Here is a 20,906-nt window from a genome sequence, read left to right as displayed (position 1 = left end):
ATTTCCTGAAAGCTTTTACAATTGAAGTCCACCAGCTGAGGGAAAGAAGGGCAATTCAGCAGAGGTACAATTCTTGCAGATGATGAAAATGATAAGGCTGATTTGAAAACCTTAAGATTAAAGTAAGCAAAATAGTCTAAGGAGGACAAAGAACCCAAAAAAGCTTCTCAAGCATCTCCTATAATTTGCAGAACACTGTATTCTTTACTTCTAACTTGGCCAACAATCACATGCATTTTACTCTTACGTCAACTTCATCAAGGAATGCTAATTTGGAGACACTGGATACTATTGTCCAGGCCTGAAAGGCATCCTCAGAAGCCACTCAGGAAACATAGCTAGGATACTAATGTAAAGAGAAACATGCCAGGCATTTAATAAATAAATAAATAAATAAATAAATAAACTAGAAGAAATAGAACATCTCTTGAAAGGCAGCGCAAGGGTATCAGATTTAGTGAACAACTGTACCAGTCAGACAACAATTCCAGGAAAGCATGGTTCAGACTCTATTTCCTATTATGCAAGAACAGGTGCAATTATAATACACAGCACTTTTTCCCATAATGATTAATACATTTGTTTTTCTATCATAAAGCTAAATAAACCCATTTTTAATGCAGTATGTAGGTATGACTTTACAGTGCTAATAAAATTGCAATTTGCTTTTAAGATCACAAATGTAAGACACAAGAGATGCAAATCTCACTGATTTATCAAAAAATAGTTTGAGCTAAAAGTGTTGAGGAAAAGCAAGTATTTTTTTCACAGCTTTTAATGGCAGTGATGTCTTGTGTATGCAGCTGGTCGAATAATGAACTACACTTATGAATAATTACACTATCATTGATTTGGTTTTTGGGTTTTTGCAGCAGCAGCCGCCCAAATTCTCTTCCTATAATGATTTCTAATTCAGCTTTAAATAGAAAAAGGAATGTGAATTATTTTCCAGATGGAATGTGAGGATATTTTTATGGATTAGTGATGAAAGAACCCAAAATGTCTTAACATATGCTTGTAGGACAGATGCTCTTATCCAGTGAGAAACTGAAAAATGGCTTGAGAAAATAGGGAATTTTTGTACAGATGGAAACACTCAGGCAAATTTTAAATTGCCCTATTCTTCCCTCCAAAGCAATTCAATACAATTTAGTCCCGGACAAAACCAATGCATTTATGCCTGAAAGTACCTCAAAGCAGATGTGCAGGTAGTTTCTGCAATAGCTTAACTCTATTCACTTTTTTTCTGCTCAGTTCTTTATCCTATAGTTAATACTGATGCCTAAAGATTTGTAGCTTTTTTACATATTTTTAGCTTTGTAGATTTTTAATATATATAGCTGTACATTTTCTAGCACCTTCTCACTTTAGAACAGTAGTTCCCTTTCTCACATATTCTGTTTAGTCTTATTTTCAAGGAAAAGCATTTCTAACAAGGACATCCTGTTTTGCACCAGCACCTGGGAGACAAAACAAGATATAGGGCTAGAACCCTTGGAGGGACCAAGGCAACCAGTCTCCTACTGGATGTACCTGCTCGATATAATAATTAGTTAAACTTTTAAAAATTGTGTCAATTCAATGCTGTGCATGTGCACAGGGGCTATCTGTGCACCTGAAAGTTTTCATTAAAAGGCTGCTCTTTCTGTTATCAGTTCTAGTATTCTTCATATATCTCTTAATTGTGCAAACCATTAAAGCCAAAGTCAGTAAACATTTATTGTATACAAGGGATAAGGATTTGTGCCTTAGAGTTTTTCTTATTCTATGCTGAGCAGCAACAAACATATCCAGATTTCTCTTCTCATAATCCTGTAATTAACTTCTCATGTCTACATTTTAGAAAATTATTATAAAGAAAACGTCAGCACATCCTTTCAACATCTTCTTGGTCTCAAGTAGATCTTAGCTCAGGTGCAGCCCCCAAATATCTGTGCCTAGTTTTGCATATCCAAACTAATTTCCTGACACGGGATAGCAAAAGGTAATGCAGTGACAACTAGAGTATACAGGTAAGTCCATGCTAAATCCAAACACTCTTCAAAAGGAGTGACACAGAGGTGCTCCCATACCCTCCACTGCATTTCTAGCCCTGGTAGCATGATTGAGAAATATTTAAGCTGCTAATTTAAACCTCATAGGACTTGCTAAGATTCAGCTTTATGCTGTGCAGTATCACATAAAGTGGATTTCTGGTCCTGGAAAAATGTAGCCCTTTCTATGAAGGACTAACTCTAAATGAATAAGGTGGCCCAAATTTAACCTGTCTCTGCCTGGAGCCAGGATGGCTTTTTCTGCTCTTACAATCTATACTTCATTTAAGAAGCTCATGGATAACAGAGATTATATGGTATGTACTCTAGTATATTAGATAAGGGTTTCTAGACACTAAAATAATTTGCACTCTGTGGGTTTTTACATAACCTAGGAAATTTAGTTCAAATGTCATTAAACTGTACTGGGATTCATGTGGATGACAAGTCCACTTCTGTCATGGTCTTACAATAGAAAAAGTGAAGCACTTAGTAAAACATGTTACATTTAGCTGTTATTTTCAGAGTGATAGAATTGCTCTACTTCACAGTTCACAGTTCCTTATGTAGAAATCCTTAGCTTATCCTTTGCTTTGTCTGACTCTCTTTGGGACACAGTCTCTCATTACGTGTATGCAAAAATTTTTGTCTTGTAGCATACTGCACAGAAGAACCATTTCTCCACTCCTATATATTAGTACTAATATGTATTAGTACGCTCAGACAGAATGCTGAGAAACACTGAAAGGAAAAGATTATTAATTTATACTAAACTTAGCAGTGCTGTTTCTTTCAGCAAAAATAAGTTTCTCAGAATGAATAATAAATGTTTATCTTTAAATAGTTTGTGATCTCAAGTCATCAGTTAGGTGTACAGTCACAAGGCCATCTGAAGGACCTGGGCAGTGCACACATATGTTTTCCTCTGAATTCAGGTCATTTATTCCTTTTACAGTTCTGCCTTGTGCTGAAAACTGAGTTTGAAAATTTATACCTAACAACAGAAAGTGACCTTGCCCCTGCTTTCTGTGACCTTCCTTTCCAGTATGAAAACAAACATCAAAGAAATATTTCAGACTCTCTTTCCTCTCCAAAAGATCATTTGGCTCACCTAGACAAAGTGGTTTATATAACGAGCCTTTGTGTATATGACAGTGACTTATTTTCTTTGGAATGAAGATATGAAAAAGGATTTTTGAAAAGAGCCAAGGTTAAGATCTTATTCAAGTAAATATTGAACACATTCCTAAGAATAGCCCTTCAGATCTGGAATAGGTTCAAGAACAGTTACTTAACAGTCTAAAGAAAAAATAACTTGAAGTTTTGGTTTTGTAAGAAAAATGTCAAGAGGCAGATTGAACCCCAATCATATGATAGGAAACATTTTGAAGTTTTTTGTTTCTAGTGTTTTCTGGTGAAGGGAGAAAGTTATTCAATGTAAAGTAATACTTAGCAGAAATCAAATAAAATCAGAGGTGATATCAGTTGTACAGGTGCTCTTATTTGGTTGTGATTCTATTTTAAAAAATTAATCAAAGAGGAGTCCAAATGAAAATAATTTTTCAATGAAGAGACAGAGGAACATCAGATCCTGAAATTCTGAGTTAGCACAAAGCATTATCTGATGAATACTATGGTGTGTGCTGGCACTATTCAGCATACAAACCCAAAGATATCTCACCCAATATGCCTGTTTGTAAGTGCCCTTCCATTGGCCAAAGAATTTAGATGGTTAGTGCTAAGATCACTTCTACTGTACATGGAAACCTTTATTCCAGCCACAGCCAAAATGAAATACCTGAATTAAAACATACAGTCAAGTTCTCACTACTCTTTATTCAGTATTTTTACTACCCAGCTCTGGTCCATGCTGCTCTTTCTGTCATTATCAGAGAGGAAAAACTGAGAGAGCTCAAGTCAGATTGCACAGATTGAGTTTTCCATCATGTTCCAAGAGAGTAAAAAAGTCTTTTCCAAGCTTCTGGAAGAAATGGGGGACTACCTTTCCACAGCCTTTTCTGCAGACTAGTTTTTCAGCCTCCACACTCACAAGTCTCCTGTGCACCTGAGTGCCTGACTCAAGGGATGTGAGTTCTGCAAAATAAAATGTCTCTTTAAACATAGTTGTGGTGGAGTGAATATATTAGCTCTTCTGAAAAATCTGTCTTTGGCCAGAGGAAGAGGTTGGCCTGCCTACCTCCACAGTCACCAGGCTCTACTAGAATGGGATAAGAGGCATACACATCAAGTGAGTGTAAAGTGTCTGGGATGCCCTCAATCAGAATGATTAACAAGTGCTCCAAACATTATTTTTCTGGAAGAAGAAAAGCACATGACTATTATGATACTTCTAGAAACAGCTCGGCAGCAACAGAACTAAGAGATCCTGGGAAAAGGTCTCTTCAGTACTTTAGGTGTCAAAACCAAGTACATTTACTTGTGGTTAGTTTAATTCAAAAATATAATAGCAAAAGCCTTGACACACACAAATCTTATCAAGTGAGTTGTAATCTGAAGCAAGCAAGTCTTCTACCACTTCATTCACTCAAAAAGAGGGCCCAAAGATCAGTTCTAACCACACCAGTCCTAAACCAAATTTTTCTCTTACAGTTTCCTCAACCATATCAGAGCAGAGAAAAAAAATATTCATATAATGTAAAAATTTCTCTCCAGGTTTTACATGAGGCCTAGGGTCCTTGAAATGTTTTGTCATAGACATGTATGTCTGTAGATGATGAATGAATTCAATACATTCAGCTGTCAATTATTCTCTTACTATTCATTAACACACCTTGAAGAGCAGCCCAGCTAGTCTCCTGAAAGTCTGTCAATGCAGTGTTATTTCTTTGCAAAGTAGTTTTGTGAAAGCACAATGCTGGTGGGCCTACATCTAAATGATGAGATTGAATGTTGTGTTGTGTCTGTATATCTTGGACTTCTGCTGTTTTCCAAAGCCCCAGAAATATTCAAGCACACCTCCACCTCTGGTATCTCTCACCCCCAAAACTCTAGGTTAGAGTGGAGCAAATAAATCCCACTGTAAGAAAAGAACTGGTTCAAGACCACTCCGTGAAATTGAATGAGCACAAGTTTAGGGGTCTGATGACAGGCATCCCAGGGTCCTAAAGGAACTGGTTGATTGTTGGCAGGTCACTCTCCATCATATTTGAAAAGTCATAGCACTCAGGTGAGGTTGCCAGTGACTTTTCCGGGAAAAGAGAAATGTAACCTCTCATGAGGTTCAATAAAGCCAAATGCGAAGTCCTGCACCTGGGTCAGGGCAATCTCAGACATGAGAACAGACTGGGAGAAGAACTGAATGAGAACAGCCCTGGGGAGAAGGGGTTCTGGTGGACGAAAAAGGGGAGATGAGCCAACAGCATGTGCTCACAGCCCAGAATGTCAACTCCATCTTGGACTGCACCAAGAGCAGCATGGTCAGCAGGTCTACAGAGATGATTCTGCCCTTCTACTCTGCCCTCGTGAGAGCTCACCCGGAGTGCTGCATCCACCTGCGGGGTCCCCAGCATAAAAAAGATGTGGATCTGTTGGAGTGGGTCTAGAGGAGTGCCACAGAGATGATGAGAGGGATGGAGCACTTCTGCAATGGGGACAGGCTGAGAGAATTGGAGTTCTTCAACCTCAGAATGGAAGGCTCCCAGGAGACCTTGCTGAGGCCTTTCAGTACTTAAAGGGCACTTGCAAGGGAGAAAAAGAATGAGGTTTTACACAGGAATATTTCAGCAGGACAAGAGGGGTTAAAAGAGGAGGGATTTTGGTGCATTAAGAGAGATTGAGATATTAGTATGAAATTATTTACTGAGATCATAGTGAGGCACAGAAACAGATTTCCCAGAAAAATTGTGGATGTCCTGTCCCTGGAAGTGTTCAAGGCCAGGTTGGATGGGGCTTTGAGCAGCCTGTTCTAGTTGAAGGTGTTCTTGCAATGGCAGGGAAATTGGAACTAGATGATTGTTAAGGTCCCTTCCAGCCCAAACCATTCTGTGACTCTATGAGTCACACATTCTTAGTCTCCTGACTGGCTGAGGCAATGCCCCATTGAAGTATCTTTTCCATTCAATTCAGTGACTTCAATAAGACCACACAGAAAATAACCAATCCAGTTCATGTGGATGTGGTTTAAAGGGTCAGGGCACAGCAAAAGACAAGATGCCCTAAGCAGATAAAAACAGATAAAAGAAAGAAAATTGCGTAAAATTTATGGGAAAATCTAGAAATAATAAAAGTATAATGCCTAGTTAAACGGTAATTGCAAAGGGTTGAAGAAAATGATTTGGTATTAAGAAATTAGATTTAACCATATAGAATATTCTGAAGTGAAACAAAACTACTTACTCTCTGATGATATTATACTTGAACATTCTGTCAGAATTTTCTTTGCTAAAAAGCTTAGATCCAGCTTTTTTTTTTTTCCTTCCATCCATTCAGAAGGGCTGGATCCTCAGCTGGGCTAATTACTATAGCTATCAACAGAGCTAGGTGAGCTGAAGCCCTGGCCTATCAACTACTCATTTCCTACAGAAACTGTAGACACAATGACAGGAGCTCCTTCTTATTCCCAAATTCAGAAATGCAAGCTTTGAAAACACATGTTTTCTAAAAGTACATTATGCACCCCACTCAGACAAGCTAAATGATCTAAAATTCTAGCATAACTACTACTACTAGTTTTTTTTTTAAACTCAAAAAATGGAAAGAAAATTTGTAAACTTGCTTAAAAACAACTAGCTACTACAAAACACTAGCTACAAAACACTAGCTACTTTCATATGGTTCTGAGACACATAACCACACTTTATACCTGCGACAGCATTTACCATGGGAATAATGAAACATTAAAATCTATTTATTATGCAAATGTAATTCTGTAATATTAATTATAATATATATTGCATATAAATTAAATAAGACATAACCCCAAATTTTAATACAAGTAATTTCTTTTGAAATATCAAACATTTAAACATTATTAAACTGGGTAATAAAGAAAACTGGGTCTGCATTAAAATAAAATGTTTTATTTACATGACCATAAGTTATTTCAGGGGTCTGGCTTATTTATTGTGTAGGTGAAGTGTATTTATCTGGGCAGCTATCCAGTATTTTGTGTACACTTGGTTTGGGAAGATTGGTTTATACCCTCTATTCAAACACTCTTATGAAGTCAGAGCTATTAATATCAGGGAGGATTTTCCATTGTTACAATGGGATTACATCACAGGGAAGATAAAGAGATATTATACCCATGAAATTAATAACAACAACAAATATTCTTATTGGCAAATTTATGCAAAAGCACTAGCACTTAGGATAATTCAGAATTCCCATTGTAATGTGTTTGTAGCTTGATTTTTCAGAAAACACATTTTGTGATCTGTATATTGAAAATTCTAACAAACCAAGCAAAGTGAAATTCATTCCCTTGCTTCAAAGCAAAGGAGCATAATTTCTCAACAAATCAGTATTTTAAAAGAAAATTGGCCAAAAGCCTGTTAGCAAACCAAAATTAATCACATTCATTTTTTTCTGAAATAGAAAAGTTGCAAAGCACACTAAACCTCAGGACTGCCTGTGCTTTAATTGAATAAAAGAGCTTCTTGCAGTAGAAAATGCCAAAAATGCTTTAAATGTGGGAACTGCACTGCTCTAAATATGGGCATCTGTGCTGTTTATAATGATGGAAAACATCCAGGTACTCTTCAGATTAAGCATTAGAGCAGTTTAGAGTTCATTTATGATAATCCACTGAGAAAGTATGAGTTTCCCACTGGCATGAGAAATAAATGCTGACCACAATCTTTCCATTGAGGAACAAAGCATCAGTTTGTATAATATTTAGGTTTAAAATATCCCGGAAATAGCTACAGTCACAAGAAGCAAGTCAGCTGAAAGAAATTCTGTCTTTTTTCCAGTCACAGGAATATGAAGTAACATTTCTGAAGCAGAAAAACACCTTAGCAGAAAAAAACCCCTTATCATAGTATTGCTATGCTATACAAAAATATAAGGAAATGCTGGCAGGAGTTTAGTCCCTTTCTGGAGTAAATGATACTTGAGATTTTTATCAGAATTCTTCATCAGTGAGCACTTTATTTCATACAGTTGTTTATACTATGAGTTAATATATTAACTGTAACATTTAAACTATTTCATTTCAAGGGTGAGACGGGTTCTTGGCATTCTTTCATACACTGAGAGGTGTATTTGCTCTCTCCAACAGACTTCACTTTTTGGTTTTTAACTGCTCTCAAGACATAACAATCATAAAACAAATTAGATGGATATGGAAGAACAGGATAAAATCGGTGAATTTTATATTCTTTGAATGGAAAACAGTGATTGATCAAGGGTGCTAATTTGACATTAAAATTGTTTATTAAGGATGAAAAAACTCCACAAATATCACAAAAATTTAGACTTCAAATTTGTGTGTTCTCTTACAGACATTATTCTTGTCAAAACTCACAATTTTTAAATCCAAGCCTAAATTTGTTTTTCTTTCTTTTTTAAAAAAACAGAGTTACTCCTTTTTTTCTCCTCTTGTAGTTCTGCAGATTTTCCATGCCAAGGGGACTTTTGTTATTCAATGGTTTTGCAGTAAAATGAAAAAAACGCTGCAGTTCTTAAGACTTCACAGATTTTGAAAAATTACTGTTTTTCAAAAAGTTCTGTTATCATATTATAATTTTTATGTTCTGGAGTTTATTTTAACATTGAGGATGTCAGGTGGTGTATGAGATCACCTGCTCCCTCATTCAAATATTTTAGCAAGGTACGCTTATTTTATATTTTCCTATCACAGGAATTTAAGGAAACCATGCACACAAACATTTTCCTTTCTATAGGTTGAATCTCCTTAAGTGAAATTGGTTATTTGAAGGATATTTTTCCTTTTCTTCTTTAAAACAAATACAGATAGCAGAGAAATCATTCTGTGTTGAATTTCAAGTATCTGACCTATCATTTGAGAGTAATTATAGAGAGTGCTGACTCTAACCTCCAGTCTATAAATTGTATCAATTTCATGCATGCAGGAATGATTAAAAAAATGAACTTCAGGGGGATGTTAATTCAAACATAATCAAGAGGGTTGCTTTTTTCTGTGCATTTTATAGCTTTAAAAGAAACAGTTTAAAAGGCTTTAAGAGTCTAATAGTTTTGTGAAAGTTTCTATCTAAATAAAATATGTTGAGTATTGCCTAGGTAGATATCAATTGAGAAATAAAGCTCAGCTAGCCAACCAGATAACTCAAGGTCTGATCTTCTTCTAAGGAATAATATAGCAGCACAGTCATTCACTAGATTTGTGTGGAATATCTAGCAAAAACTGAGGAAGTATTGCTTGATTCAGACTGTGCCCTCACTCTTTTAGAGCTTCACAAACCTTTTTTAACTCTAAAATGCTCTAACATATGGCAAGTGTGTGTAACAGAATCTACTCAGAGAGTGCCTGGCCTCTTATAATTCCCCATGACTCCTGTGCGTGTCCAGTGCACAGAACCAACAGATTTCATCCAGCAGAGTACTGCAAAGGAAGCAACAACACTGTGGGTGAATCCCAGACATGCACAAAGCTGTGGTTTAGGACTCAGAGGTTATGTTTTTACCCTGTGAAAAATTTCAAATCCATGTTTACATGGACAGTAATATAGAATTATATGGAAAAAGGAAAGAGAAATTTCCAAAAAAAGTTTGTCTTTTCTTTCTCTACAGAGTAATAGAACGGGAAGCTTTGATCCTCTCTAGAGATCAGAGTAAAGCACTCAAAATAGCTCAAGATCATCAGCAAAATGCAGAAAATGAAGTCCACTGTGTATTCTTCCTCACAGAATTAAACTCTAACTAGGTACACCATCAGGAGAAGTGTGTCTTACTCTTCCTATTGATACAGGGTGAAAAAGAGTCCATGTCATCAGGAATCTGAACTGCAATTAGATGCTAATCAGAACAGAGCCAGCTAGTCATACAGATCAGGCAATTTATACTTTTAGGTATTAAATTTCATTACAAGGCAAAGGACTATTTCTGTTATTTTCTTAGTATTGTTTTTCTGTGGAATAATATGCTGTAATTGCCACAACCTTCACTTTGAAGACATGTAAAATGAGGGGAATTTGAAGTAGTTTAATTTAGTACTGTTATGATGGCAAAAAAATACGTACTTTCAAAAAAAATCAAGATGAGATTTTTGTATGGGGCATAAAGTAATGGAAACTTGATGCAATTTCTAGGTCCTATAAGCATAAATGTATGGAATATTAACAGAGCTGAATATTTACTATGTATGAATATTAAAAACAGTGGTGTAACATTATAGTATATTTGTATTTCTCACAAATACTTTGAGAATGAAGACCCTGTATTGAGACAGAAGTCTTCTTGGCAGACATTTTAATGTCTAATGTTTCATAATATTATCATGTAACACACAACCCAGTACGTAATGTAACCACAATAAGAACAAAGGTTGTCATCATCCTTCTGAAATTCCTTTATGTTTAGTCTTTTTCATTTACTGCACTCTCAAAAAAACTGCACTTGAAAATGTAAGTCTCCCTGTTTAACTATTTTGTGCCTTCTGCTGATTTTCACATTTAATGAGAATATTAATGCTCCTCGGATCTTATCATTGAGGATGTCAGCTACATTCAGCAGAAGAGGGATCAAAAGCTGGCCACTACCTCAGCATGACTCCCCATTCCATCAAATCCTCTGTTCCACAGGGAGGAATTGAGAGAGCTTTAGGAGGCAGTATGGAATAGATAAAGTGCAGCTGTCTACCTAGAAGCAAGGCTGATCTCTGGAGGGAAAAGAGTAGGTGCTTTGTGACCCCAGGATACATTCACAACTATTCAACACTACAAAAATGTCCCTTTAGAAAACAGGCCTTGGCTCTTCCATACACAGAAATTCCTTGTACTGTATAAACGCACATGATGACTGATTTCACACAAATGCACACGGAGGTTCAATGCTTGGCCAACAGTATATTTGGAAATATATACATGCAAGTGTTCATGTGGATGAATGAATGGATGGATGGATGGATGGTTCAGGAGAAAAAAAGAGAGAGACAGATGGTATTTATATTTAAACATAGACCTTTACACTTGCACCACTCTCAGACATACTTTGAATTCTTCCTATAGGAATTCAGCATATAAGAAGATGGTTTGGGATTCTGAATAAGATTTTATGAATACCCAGAATAATAATTCACCTGTTCAGAATTATTTTTCTTCTGCTGTAAATCCGGTCTCGTTCACACCCCCAAGACTTCCTACATAGCTGGTGAATAAAAATGCCTTAATCTATCTCTAGGTTTTAAATGTTCCTATCTCTTACTGTGTTGAATAATGCAAATGCTACTGAGCAGGACTTTGTAGCATTTGATATGAGTTTTTAATTCACTTTTAATTTAAAATTTTTTTTTTAAAATCTTACAATCTAGTGAAAGAGAAACAAGGAGAATTCTCCTTTAAGAGCTGTTCTGAAATGGATTTTTAATTTCTTTTGGGAGAGAGGAGTGAATTCAGACTATATTTGTGTGAGGCTTCTTCTTTATCCTTCTTTCCTCTAATGGATTTATAAATAAAACCAATGCAACAGCTACTGATTTTAGAAGCTGATTGTTTCAAAGTAACCATTCCCATCTGCTGAAAATGGATTGACTTCCTTTGCTTTCACATGAATATGCATGATATAGTAAGAAGGGAAAGCTATTTTAGGGAATTTACTCTGAAACCCACAAGGTACCATGTGTAATCACAATTTCTGAGTTGTCCTTAATAGGCAAGTTTAGACTAGCCCCAGTAATAAGCATGGGAAATTTTCTGTTACCTGCAAAAAGTTATTGTATTCATATGGTTTTACAGACATAGAGTTTATATATACATATATTAGCCAATTTGTAGAGTTACTCAAATTTTTGGGGTTTATTGCTAATTTCATCTGATTGAGAAAAGGAAACTCTTAATGCCCAGATGCATTCCACCGTTGAAGTTAAATTATGAGGCAAAGGGAGGAAAAAAATTTCCCTTTCCTATAAAGGGAGGAAAAAATTTTCTCACCATTTACCACATAGGATGAAAAGAAAATACAGTACAAGTCATAATTTCACATTGCAAGACACAAATTCTTTAAATTAACACATGTTAAGCCATATGAAGTATCTACTTTCTGCACAAACTTACTTTTAGCCTACACACACACACATATATATATATATATACACATATACATCCTATAGAGGTATTGTTATCAACTGTGATATTCATATTTAAGGAATCATATTAATTTCAGATTTATTCTTTCAATATCAAAGTTTTGCTTTTGCTATCTAGACACATACCTTTACAAATTTATTATCATTATGGGTCCTTCAAAACTCAAGATATTCTATGATTTTTGGCAACTAAAACAAGTAAACCTGTAGGCCTACACATCCTCAAAGCAGCATGCCTGGACACCAAGAGTCAGAACATTTCAGGAAATTAGCATGGGAATAGAAAGTAAATCTAGTGTAATGAAGCATGAAAAAGGTGCCAATTATGGTGAAAGCTAGGAAGAAATGTAGGAAGCAGTAAACAGAAAACACAAAAATGTTGTGAACTGCAGAGGGAGGGAGTTAAAAAGAGATCTCCTTGGTTGAAGAAAATGGGTGAATGGTTATTCTTCAGAATACAGAGATTAAAGAAAAGGTATATCCTTTCATGAATGGGATTTTAAAATTGAATTAATTATACTCATGTCTGGGATATGAAAGACAAGGGCTGGCAGATAGAATAAAAAGAAAAATCAGATCAGGTAAAGGTGTGATCAATTATTTCTACAATTCCAATTCATAAGCCATGGCTTGGGAGAACCTTCATGGCTGCTGTTTCCAAAGGGGGTAAAGGTCCAGTTGAGGAGTTAAGTTTTTTTGGAATATTCTTAATCAACCCATCAGACACCTAAATATTTAAAAACTAAGTACACAAGAGATAAACATCATAACATTTACATTGCATAATCTTAAGAAATAAGGACCATAAGTTAGTGGATGAAATTATCATAGAATGTATCAGATAGCTGAATCAGAGATGAAGCTTTCCAGTTTCAGAAGCCCAAAGGTGAAGTAGACTACAAAAAGTTCTGAATCAGCTTTGTTTATATTGAGATCTAAATGCCAGCCTCAGATCTTCAAACAGGAGAGAGAAAAATGTATAACCTAATTCCAGAATCCAAAGGCAAAGAGAGAAAAATGTATAACCTAATTCCAGAATCCAAAGGCAAAGAGAGAAAAATGTATAACCTAATTCCAGAATCCAACCACAGCCCAAAGGAGAAGATGACAAGAGATTGCTATTTAGAAAGATATTCTTCTTACAATACTTCAAAGATTTAAAGATCAGGCATCAAGTCTAAACCACAATATTACAGACAAGGGAGACTGGCAATACCTAACACACATGAGTGCGTGCACCTCCTGTCTGTGCCCTACCAACCCTTCATCAGGATAAGGCCTGTGTCTGTGCTTTGTTGCCACAGAAAGCACACCCAAGAGGGGGAAGAAGAGACAGCATGTTCTGACTGGATCACCTGTTTAGAAAAACAAGAGTTAAGGAGCCCAGCCTACTTCAGAACAACATTGATCTCTCTTTAGATGCTTCTGCCACCGACTCAAAATGACAATGTAGACCATCTTTAGGTGGATAGCCCTCCCTATCCAGGTTTCTTCTACATCAAAAGAGAACGCCTACGTGACTAACTTTCATTAAATTTCTAACATTTAGGTAGGTAAAAATTGATAGACTTTATTTTTATTAGGGTCTGTATGGAGTAGATTAAATTAGTACTTGTAGTCCACTTAGGTGTTTGAACTATAGATGTCTATATTACATGGATGGGAAACATCTCCCAAAAAACCCTACAGACAGAAATAAATTCCCGACTCAGCTACATGTATTTGAGCTAGCAGTGTTCCTTCACCTCTTTATAAACTTATTATATATTATATCATGCAAGCCACTCAGAGTATCCACTGTGGACACAAGATTTATATCAAAATAAGACAAGCTGTACCTAACACAGGCAATGCCAGCTGTTTACCACTGTGCCTAGATTTACAGATTTACCTCATGGAGATCAGAGTTTATGCCATCCTCATTCTCAAAAGATGGCACTTAATGCAGGCTACACAGTGATCCTCTGTAAATTACAGATTATTGAATGTTGATATTTTCTGATAGAGACACATGGAAGAACAAATCTAGACTTGAAGTTTAGACTAATACTAATTAGAAAATAATCAAAACATAAACAACTCTGAATTTGAAAAAATTCCCAGGGTTTTGGTTTTAGTCGCCGTTTGCAATTGGTGAATTCTTTTCACAAAGAGCCTATGACTGGAAGTCTTTATGTACTTTACTGAAACATTAACAACTGTCACTGTAAGTTATCATAAATAATCAGATATATTCTGTGCTGAATTCCTATGTTAAAGACTATTGTCAATTGTTCTGACCAGGTGGTGAGACACTATTTAAAACCCCAGGACTTCTGGAAGAACTGGCTGATAAAGTTTTGCTTTGTCTTTCTTTCAAAGAGCCTCACACCAAAATCAGGCTGCAGTACTCTGTTTTCCACAAAGTTAAAACAAACAAAATATTTTCTCAGCAGAATCTCTCTGCTAGTCTAACTTGCTTTGCATTTAACAAGATGCAAATATTTAACAGCTTGGAAAACTTCAAAGGCAGTGCAACTTAAGAGAACAAAACTGGTTGCTATAATATCCTCTATATCAAATTCTCAGGCACATTTACAAAACAGATATTAAAGAATCCCAAAACATCTTCAAGGAAATAGAAAAATGCAAACCTCCTAACGCTCTAACACATACCTATCTTGTACTAACAGAGGGATCAAAAGAATAGTCTGAAGCTGATCAAGACATCAGTCTGAAACTGAGCAGTGTTTTATAGAAGTCTTCTCATTGCAATGTTTAACCCTGTGTGTAGTAGTAATGGCTCCTCTATATTTTATTATTCACTTCAAGTCATTACTAACAATTCCTCTGTAAAGCAAAGGCATTGGAATAACTGTCATGGAAAACTGAAAGAATTTCCAGTGTTGGGTTCAAGTCCTGCCACTGATTTTAACCTAAATTAGTTTTTCATGGACAAGTAAATATAATGATACATACAGACTACTTCTAATTATGCCTGCTCCTAGTCTACCATTAACTGTTAGAAAAAAGCACTTCAATAAATTAAATTAAATTACTATTATTTACAGTACCATGAAAATATCATTAGAAAAAATAGTGGATTTGCCAAATGGTTTTGAGCAGTCAGGAATCTTAGTCTTATCTCAAAAAGCAGAGCTTCAAGGAGCTTTATTTTGCCACCCTTCAAAAGTACCACATTCCTACCCCCATCATATATCCAGACACTCCTTGTTTGTCCCAAAGTGTGTTTATGAAGCTAGTTTGGGTGTCAGGAAATAGCAGTGTATTACACAGCAGTGATTTAAGGCACTAATCTGTGATCTGTGGAGTTGTGTGATGCAGGATTGAAGGCATCAAAATGAATGAGGAAGGTAAACAGCCTTATCACTCCGAGATCCACAGTGCAACTAAATTACTCACCCAGTGAGACTGTTTATCCATGAAACAGGAGACAAGCAGCACACCCTCTGGCCAATATTTGAACTCATTTCACACTCAGCCAGCATTTCTCTATTCACACCCTCTGTCAACCTACTCTATCAATGTAGGGAAGACATTTGAAGCGAATTCAAATTGAAATAAAGTAATGACATCACAGTTTTAAGTAGCTGATAGAGGCTTTTGGAGAGACCAAAGTTTCTTAAGGAAGATCAAAATCCCTATGCATTGCACCTATAGAAAAACTAAATAGCTTTCTTATTTTTCCCTCTAAAATACAGAAAATCCCCTTAGTTACTCTTTATTATGACTAGTATCTTGAAATCAAATCCAATGCTAAAACAGTGATGGTGTCTTGGCCTATGACAATTAACATTTGTGGGCAAAATATGAAATTTTTTACTTTCAATGCATTGGCTCAAATTAATACCATAGAAATACTTGGATCAGTCTCAGCAAAGTATCTAGCTAGTTCTTTCCACTTTAGCTCTGGGCCTTTGTGTTTCTATTCCAGTTCTACTTATTATAAAATAGCTGATTATTTTCCTTCAATTCTTTTATTGGTGACAACTTCCCTATCAAAACTTTTGATAGGGAAGTTGTCACCAATATAAGAACTGAAGGAAAATAATGATTTCTATGATTTCTATGAATTTTCAGCCTTGAAATTTACTATCATACAAAAAAAATAGGTGAAAATTTACACCATTTTTAAGTGCATCTATACTGTTCAAAAAAAGTCAAAAAATAGAAAAAAAATTATTATTATTCCAGACAAATATTATTTGTCTGTTACTCTCACTCTGAAAGACTCACAGCAGCTTATCGGTACTGCCTTTAGCAGCTGTGCTCGTGCTCGGTTCTGTCTCCAAAGCCACTTGAATCCACATTGCCAGGGGAGACCGAGCTTGAAATGGAGTTATCCTTCCTCCCTTCACCCCTGCCCTCCTTTTTGTGACTGAGGCTCCTTGCTAGGAATGCCAATACACTTCAGACTACACCCATCACATAGGAAAAATGAAGAATAAAGTCATGATATATAGCATGACTCTCTAGGTTGTTGCTGAAAACAAGCACATAGATCAAACGTGTCTGAAGAAAAGATGGGGAGTTGTCATAACAAAGTTGGAATGCATACCTGCTTGCTATTCTACTGCAGTACCACCCATACTTTTGAGGTAAGTTCAGTGCACTCTCTCAGGGAGTTCAATATGCAAGCCCCCCAAAAATGCTGCTGTTAGAAGAATACAAGATTCTGAACACTGGCATGCTGAGCTGCACACTTTGCTCCCTGTTTTTAGGGTATGCCCAATGAATCAATGCAGACTTTGTAGTTACAGCTGCTTCCCTTCTCTAATCTCTTTTGCCAAGATTAAATACTTTTAAAAAAGCATTCCTGCCTCTGTTGGCTTTAAAGGTTCTGTTCAACATATCCATTTTGTTTGCTCTACAGTGAAAGCTTTGAGGTCCAGAGATCATAACTGGACAGTACCATGAGGATTCTGCAATACCAGCTGCCTTTCATTTCCTTAGGTATTTCAGAGGGACAAAGAGAATGGATGAAAATAATGGACATTCATTAACAAGTTACAAAATTCTTTACATCAATTGTATAAATATATATATATTTAATATATAACAGAACCATAGAATTTCTTGCATTGAATGTCTAAAAGTTGTCAATACCATACCTGGTATTTAGTAGATCTAAGTCAATGTAGATTAATTGAAGTCAGTGGTCATGTTTTGATTTTCACTGAAGTCCTGGTCCAAATTGCAATAGCATGTGTGAGGAGTTAGATCTATAATAGGATAAGTGGGCTATCACAAAAATTGCTTAGGTAGCTGTAACTTCTGTTTCTGTAAGAGCATTTGGCATACTAGTAAGAAGAAGAGCTTTAGGCCAATTCCATCATAGTAATTTATTTTATCAAAGTCTCTGAGTCAGCATGTGCAAACAGTAATTAGGTTAGATTCTTTGCCCAAGACTAATAAAATAAAAGAGCTAATGATAGAGAAGAATTTCTTAACCATAATAAATAAATAGGAAACAGAGTGGCAGAGTAATTTAAGCATCTCCAAAAAGCTCCCAAATTATTGTTAGGATTCTTGAGGCAGCCTTGCAGTCCCCAGTTAACCCAGCAGAAAATCAGTACTCATGCTCAAGCAGAGACCCAAAGGCTCCTCCCGGGATGATATCAGAGCTGACTCTCACAGACTTCAACATACCTTTGAATTCCATCTGCTCAGCAACTCATCCTCTCTGATTTTTTTCCATTCACTAAAGACGTTTATCCTAGAGCTTTTGAGTAGGTATCAATACAGATTGAAGTGTTTAGATCTTGATCATAATTTTGCATGTAAGTTGCTCCATTGCATACAATGGAACTTTCAACCTATTTGAAATGTTTGGGTCTTTTTAACTTCTGCATATCCTGGATCAGAATTTAACCAAGAAAAATCATTAAAAATTCAACAATACAGAGTCAGTTTAGACAAACTAAAGATCTGGTGGGTAGTACTTTGGGAGCTAGGCAAAAATTGTAAATCATGAGAATTCTGGGTTTCTTTGAACATTTATACTACTGTATGAGCTCCTAACTGCAGTTCAGACTTGTCCTGTAATTTTCAAGTAGGAAGTGACAATGGACATTTTCTTGTAAGCAAATAACTATCATTATCATAAGCAAATGTTGCTAAACACAGGTGTTTTTGTTTTTTATCCTTTGTGAATGCTGGGAGCTTTGAGGGACAAAACTCTGAGAAGTTACACAGATTTATGTTTGTACTAGGCTACACTACAGTGCAAAATAAGACAAAGAAATGCACTGTTAAAAACCACCTCATGATCACAACATTTGGCATTCACTTCATACAGGTGCAAAGGCTTTGCAAGATACAGTACAATAAAAAGGCAGAATTCATGGAATTTAATAGCTAAATGGCATACCAGGATACCACATGAGCTTCTGTAAACTTTACAAACTCTAAGGTTTTTTTAATAGAGTCCTTTTCCATAGCATCAACACTCAGATTACATATAACACAGGCCTTCCTAATTATATTAGTTTAATGAGATCAGTGATAAGATTCAATGTAGCTGATAACAGTACCTATAGAGTGCAACAGAAATTACACCTTTAGATCCTGAGCAAAACCAGAAAAAAAAAAAGGCAACTCAAAAGTTTAAAAGAGTAAACAATATTTCAGGCATTATCTCATCAGATAAGAAGCCGGTATGAGAATTCAAATTACTTCAGGGCTAGATTTAACAAAACAGAAACTATTTTGTGTTGTTCCAGCAAAGTAAAAGGGGGCAAAGAGGGGAAGAAAAAAAGATCTCAATGCAAACTTTTTTTTTAGCCATCCACTCTCTGGTCAAATAACAAATTTTTTCAACTTTGTAAGAAGCTACTTTTCACAATGGAAATTAAGAGAGAAAAATAGGTTTTAAAAAATTCTCACTGTCAGGGCCCCTTTTCTCCATGCTTTTACTTGTATTAGGAAACCTAATAGTTAACCTTCAGAAGTTGCTGTGAGCTTGTTACATGCTAAGCAAGAGAGGTGCATTGTGAAAGATCTCTTTGATCTTACTGCCAGGAGTTCAGAATCATTCTGTTGAGCAAAATGTATGTATGAAGAAAAAAACCCTATCTTTTTCAACTGATGACTCCAAGCTGAAGTGAATACTCTGGAAAACAGGCAAATTACAAAACATGGCTGGGAAATGAGGAATGGGGAGAAACTCCTAAACATAGACTAAAATAAAATACTCCTAGATTTATGTTTTTCAAACCAGCAGGACTTTGCACTTGCCCACATACAAGAGCCACCAAAATATTTGTTTTGGATAAGTTTAGCTGTTGAAAGATAACAATGATTTTTTTTCTCTCTCTCTATAAAAAGGCAAAAATTAATCTTGTTTCAGGAGACAGCACTAATTATTTTTTCTTTACTCTATTGCATGATTTGCAATTGTACAAGGAAATTGTTTCTGTGAAAAAATAAAGCATGATGAATGCAGTAAGAAACATGTATTATTTGACAGTGCATTTCTAGCAGACATCTGGTACTTCACCAAACACACATTTTTATATAATAAAATACTCTATCAGCCTTTAGATTTAGAAGTACTTGAAAGTCTTCATTAACCTGTTTTTATTTCAATCAGACGAGACTTTATTTTCAGCTTGGTAACACGAAGCATATTTTTGTTCTAATGCTTACCAACATATTTAAAAATAAGATTACATTTCGTATGTTTTGCGTACATGTAAGGCCAAGGAAATTCCCACAAAACAGGACCAGTGTTGCTAGTTTTGATGCTAAAGGGAGCTTATTGTTAAAAATCTGACAGCGAACTGCAGTGAGAAATCTGATTTTCCTCCTCTTTACAGAAGTCAACCTTCTGGCTGCTGCTGAAACAGCTCTGACTTCATTGACTCAACCCTGAGCAGGTTGGAAACATAGTCTTACCATTCCTGAAATAATGTTTTTTCTTTCTGAAACAGCATAAGCATCTCATATCTCTGAAGTATTCTAAAAAATATTGTCAGAGATTCTACAGAGTTTTTCATACAATACCCTCTTAAGCACTATTTTGTCCTTGTATTTTTACAGGATACTTTTCAAAAAGCTTATGCATTTCTGGCAAACATCAACTTTACATTTTTGAGTCCCCTAAGGTGAAGACCTTTCTCTTGGATATAGTTATGAGTAGGGTTTGTATATGCAGAAACCTACTCTCTCCATTTCATTTTCTCAGGCTAAAAGTATAATTTAGTACATTCTTAAATTCATTCCCTGGGAAAAAATATCTGCATTCTGATAAAGCAAAGGGCAAATCTTCAGCCTTTTATCTTACCTTGCACTCTACTAAGACAAGTGTTTAAGTAGCTTATAAACTACTTTTTTCTTTTTCTCTTCTTAAAGAAATGCAAATGTAGTATTTCACTTTAAAACACAAACAACTCACATACGTTCACCTGTCCAAACCATATGAATGCAGTTCAAACCAGGCACTAAACCTTCCTCTAAACATAGGAGTAAGAAAAATACTATCTCTGTCTTTTTTATGAGTATCTCTAGCTCCCCAGGTGATCCCATACAGAGTCATGAAATCTTTTCTCTGCCTAAATATCATGAAGAAATTTAACGCAAATGTGAAAGCTCTTCCATGCAAATCGCAGATACAAATTAGATCACTT

The sequence above is a fragment of the Melospiza georgiana genome, chromosome 1, assembly GCF_028018845.1.
Source record: "Melospiza georgiana isolate bMelGeo1 chromosome 1, bMelGeo1.pri, whole genome shotgun sequence".
NCBI lineage: Eukaryota > Metazoa > Chordata > Aves > Passeriformes > Passerellidae > Melospiza > Melospiza georgiana.
This window is presented reverse-complemented; position numbering follows the sequence as displayed.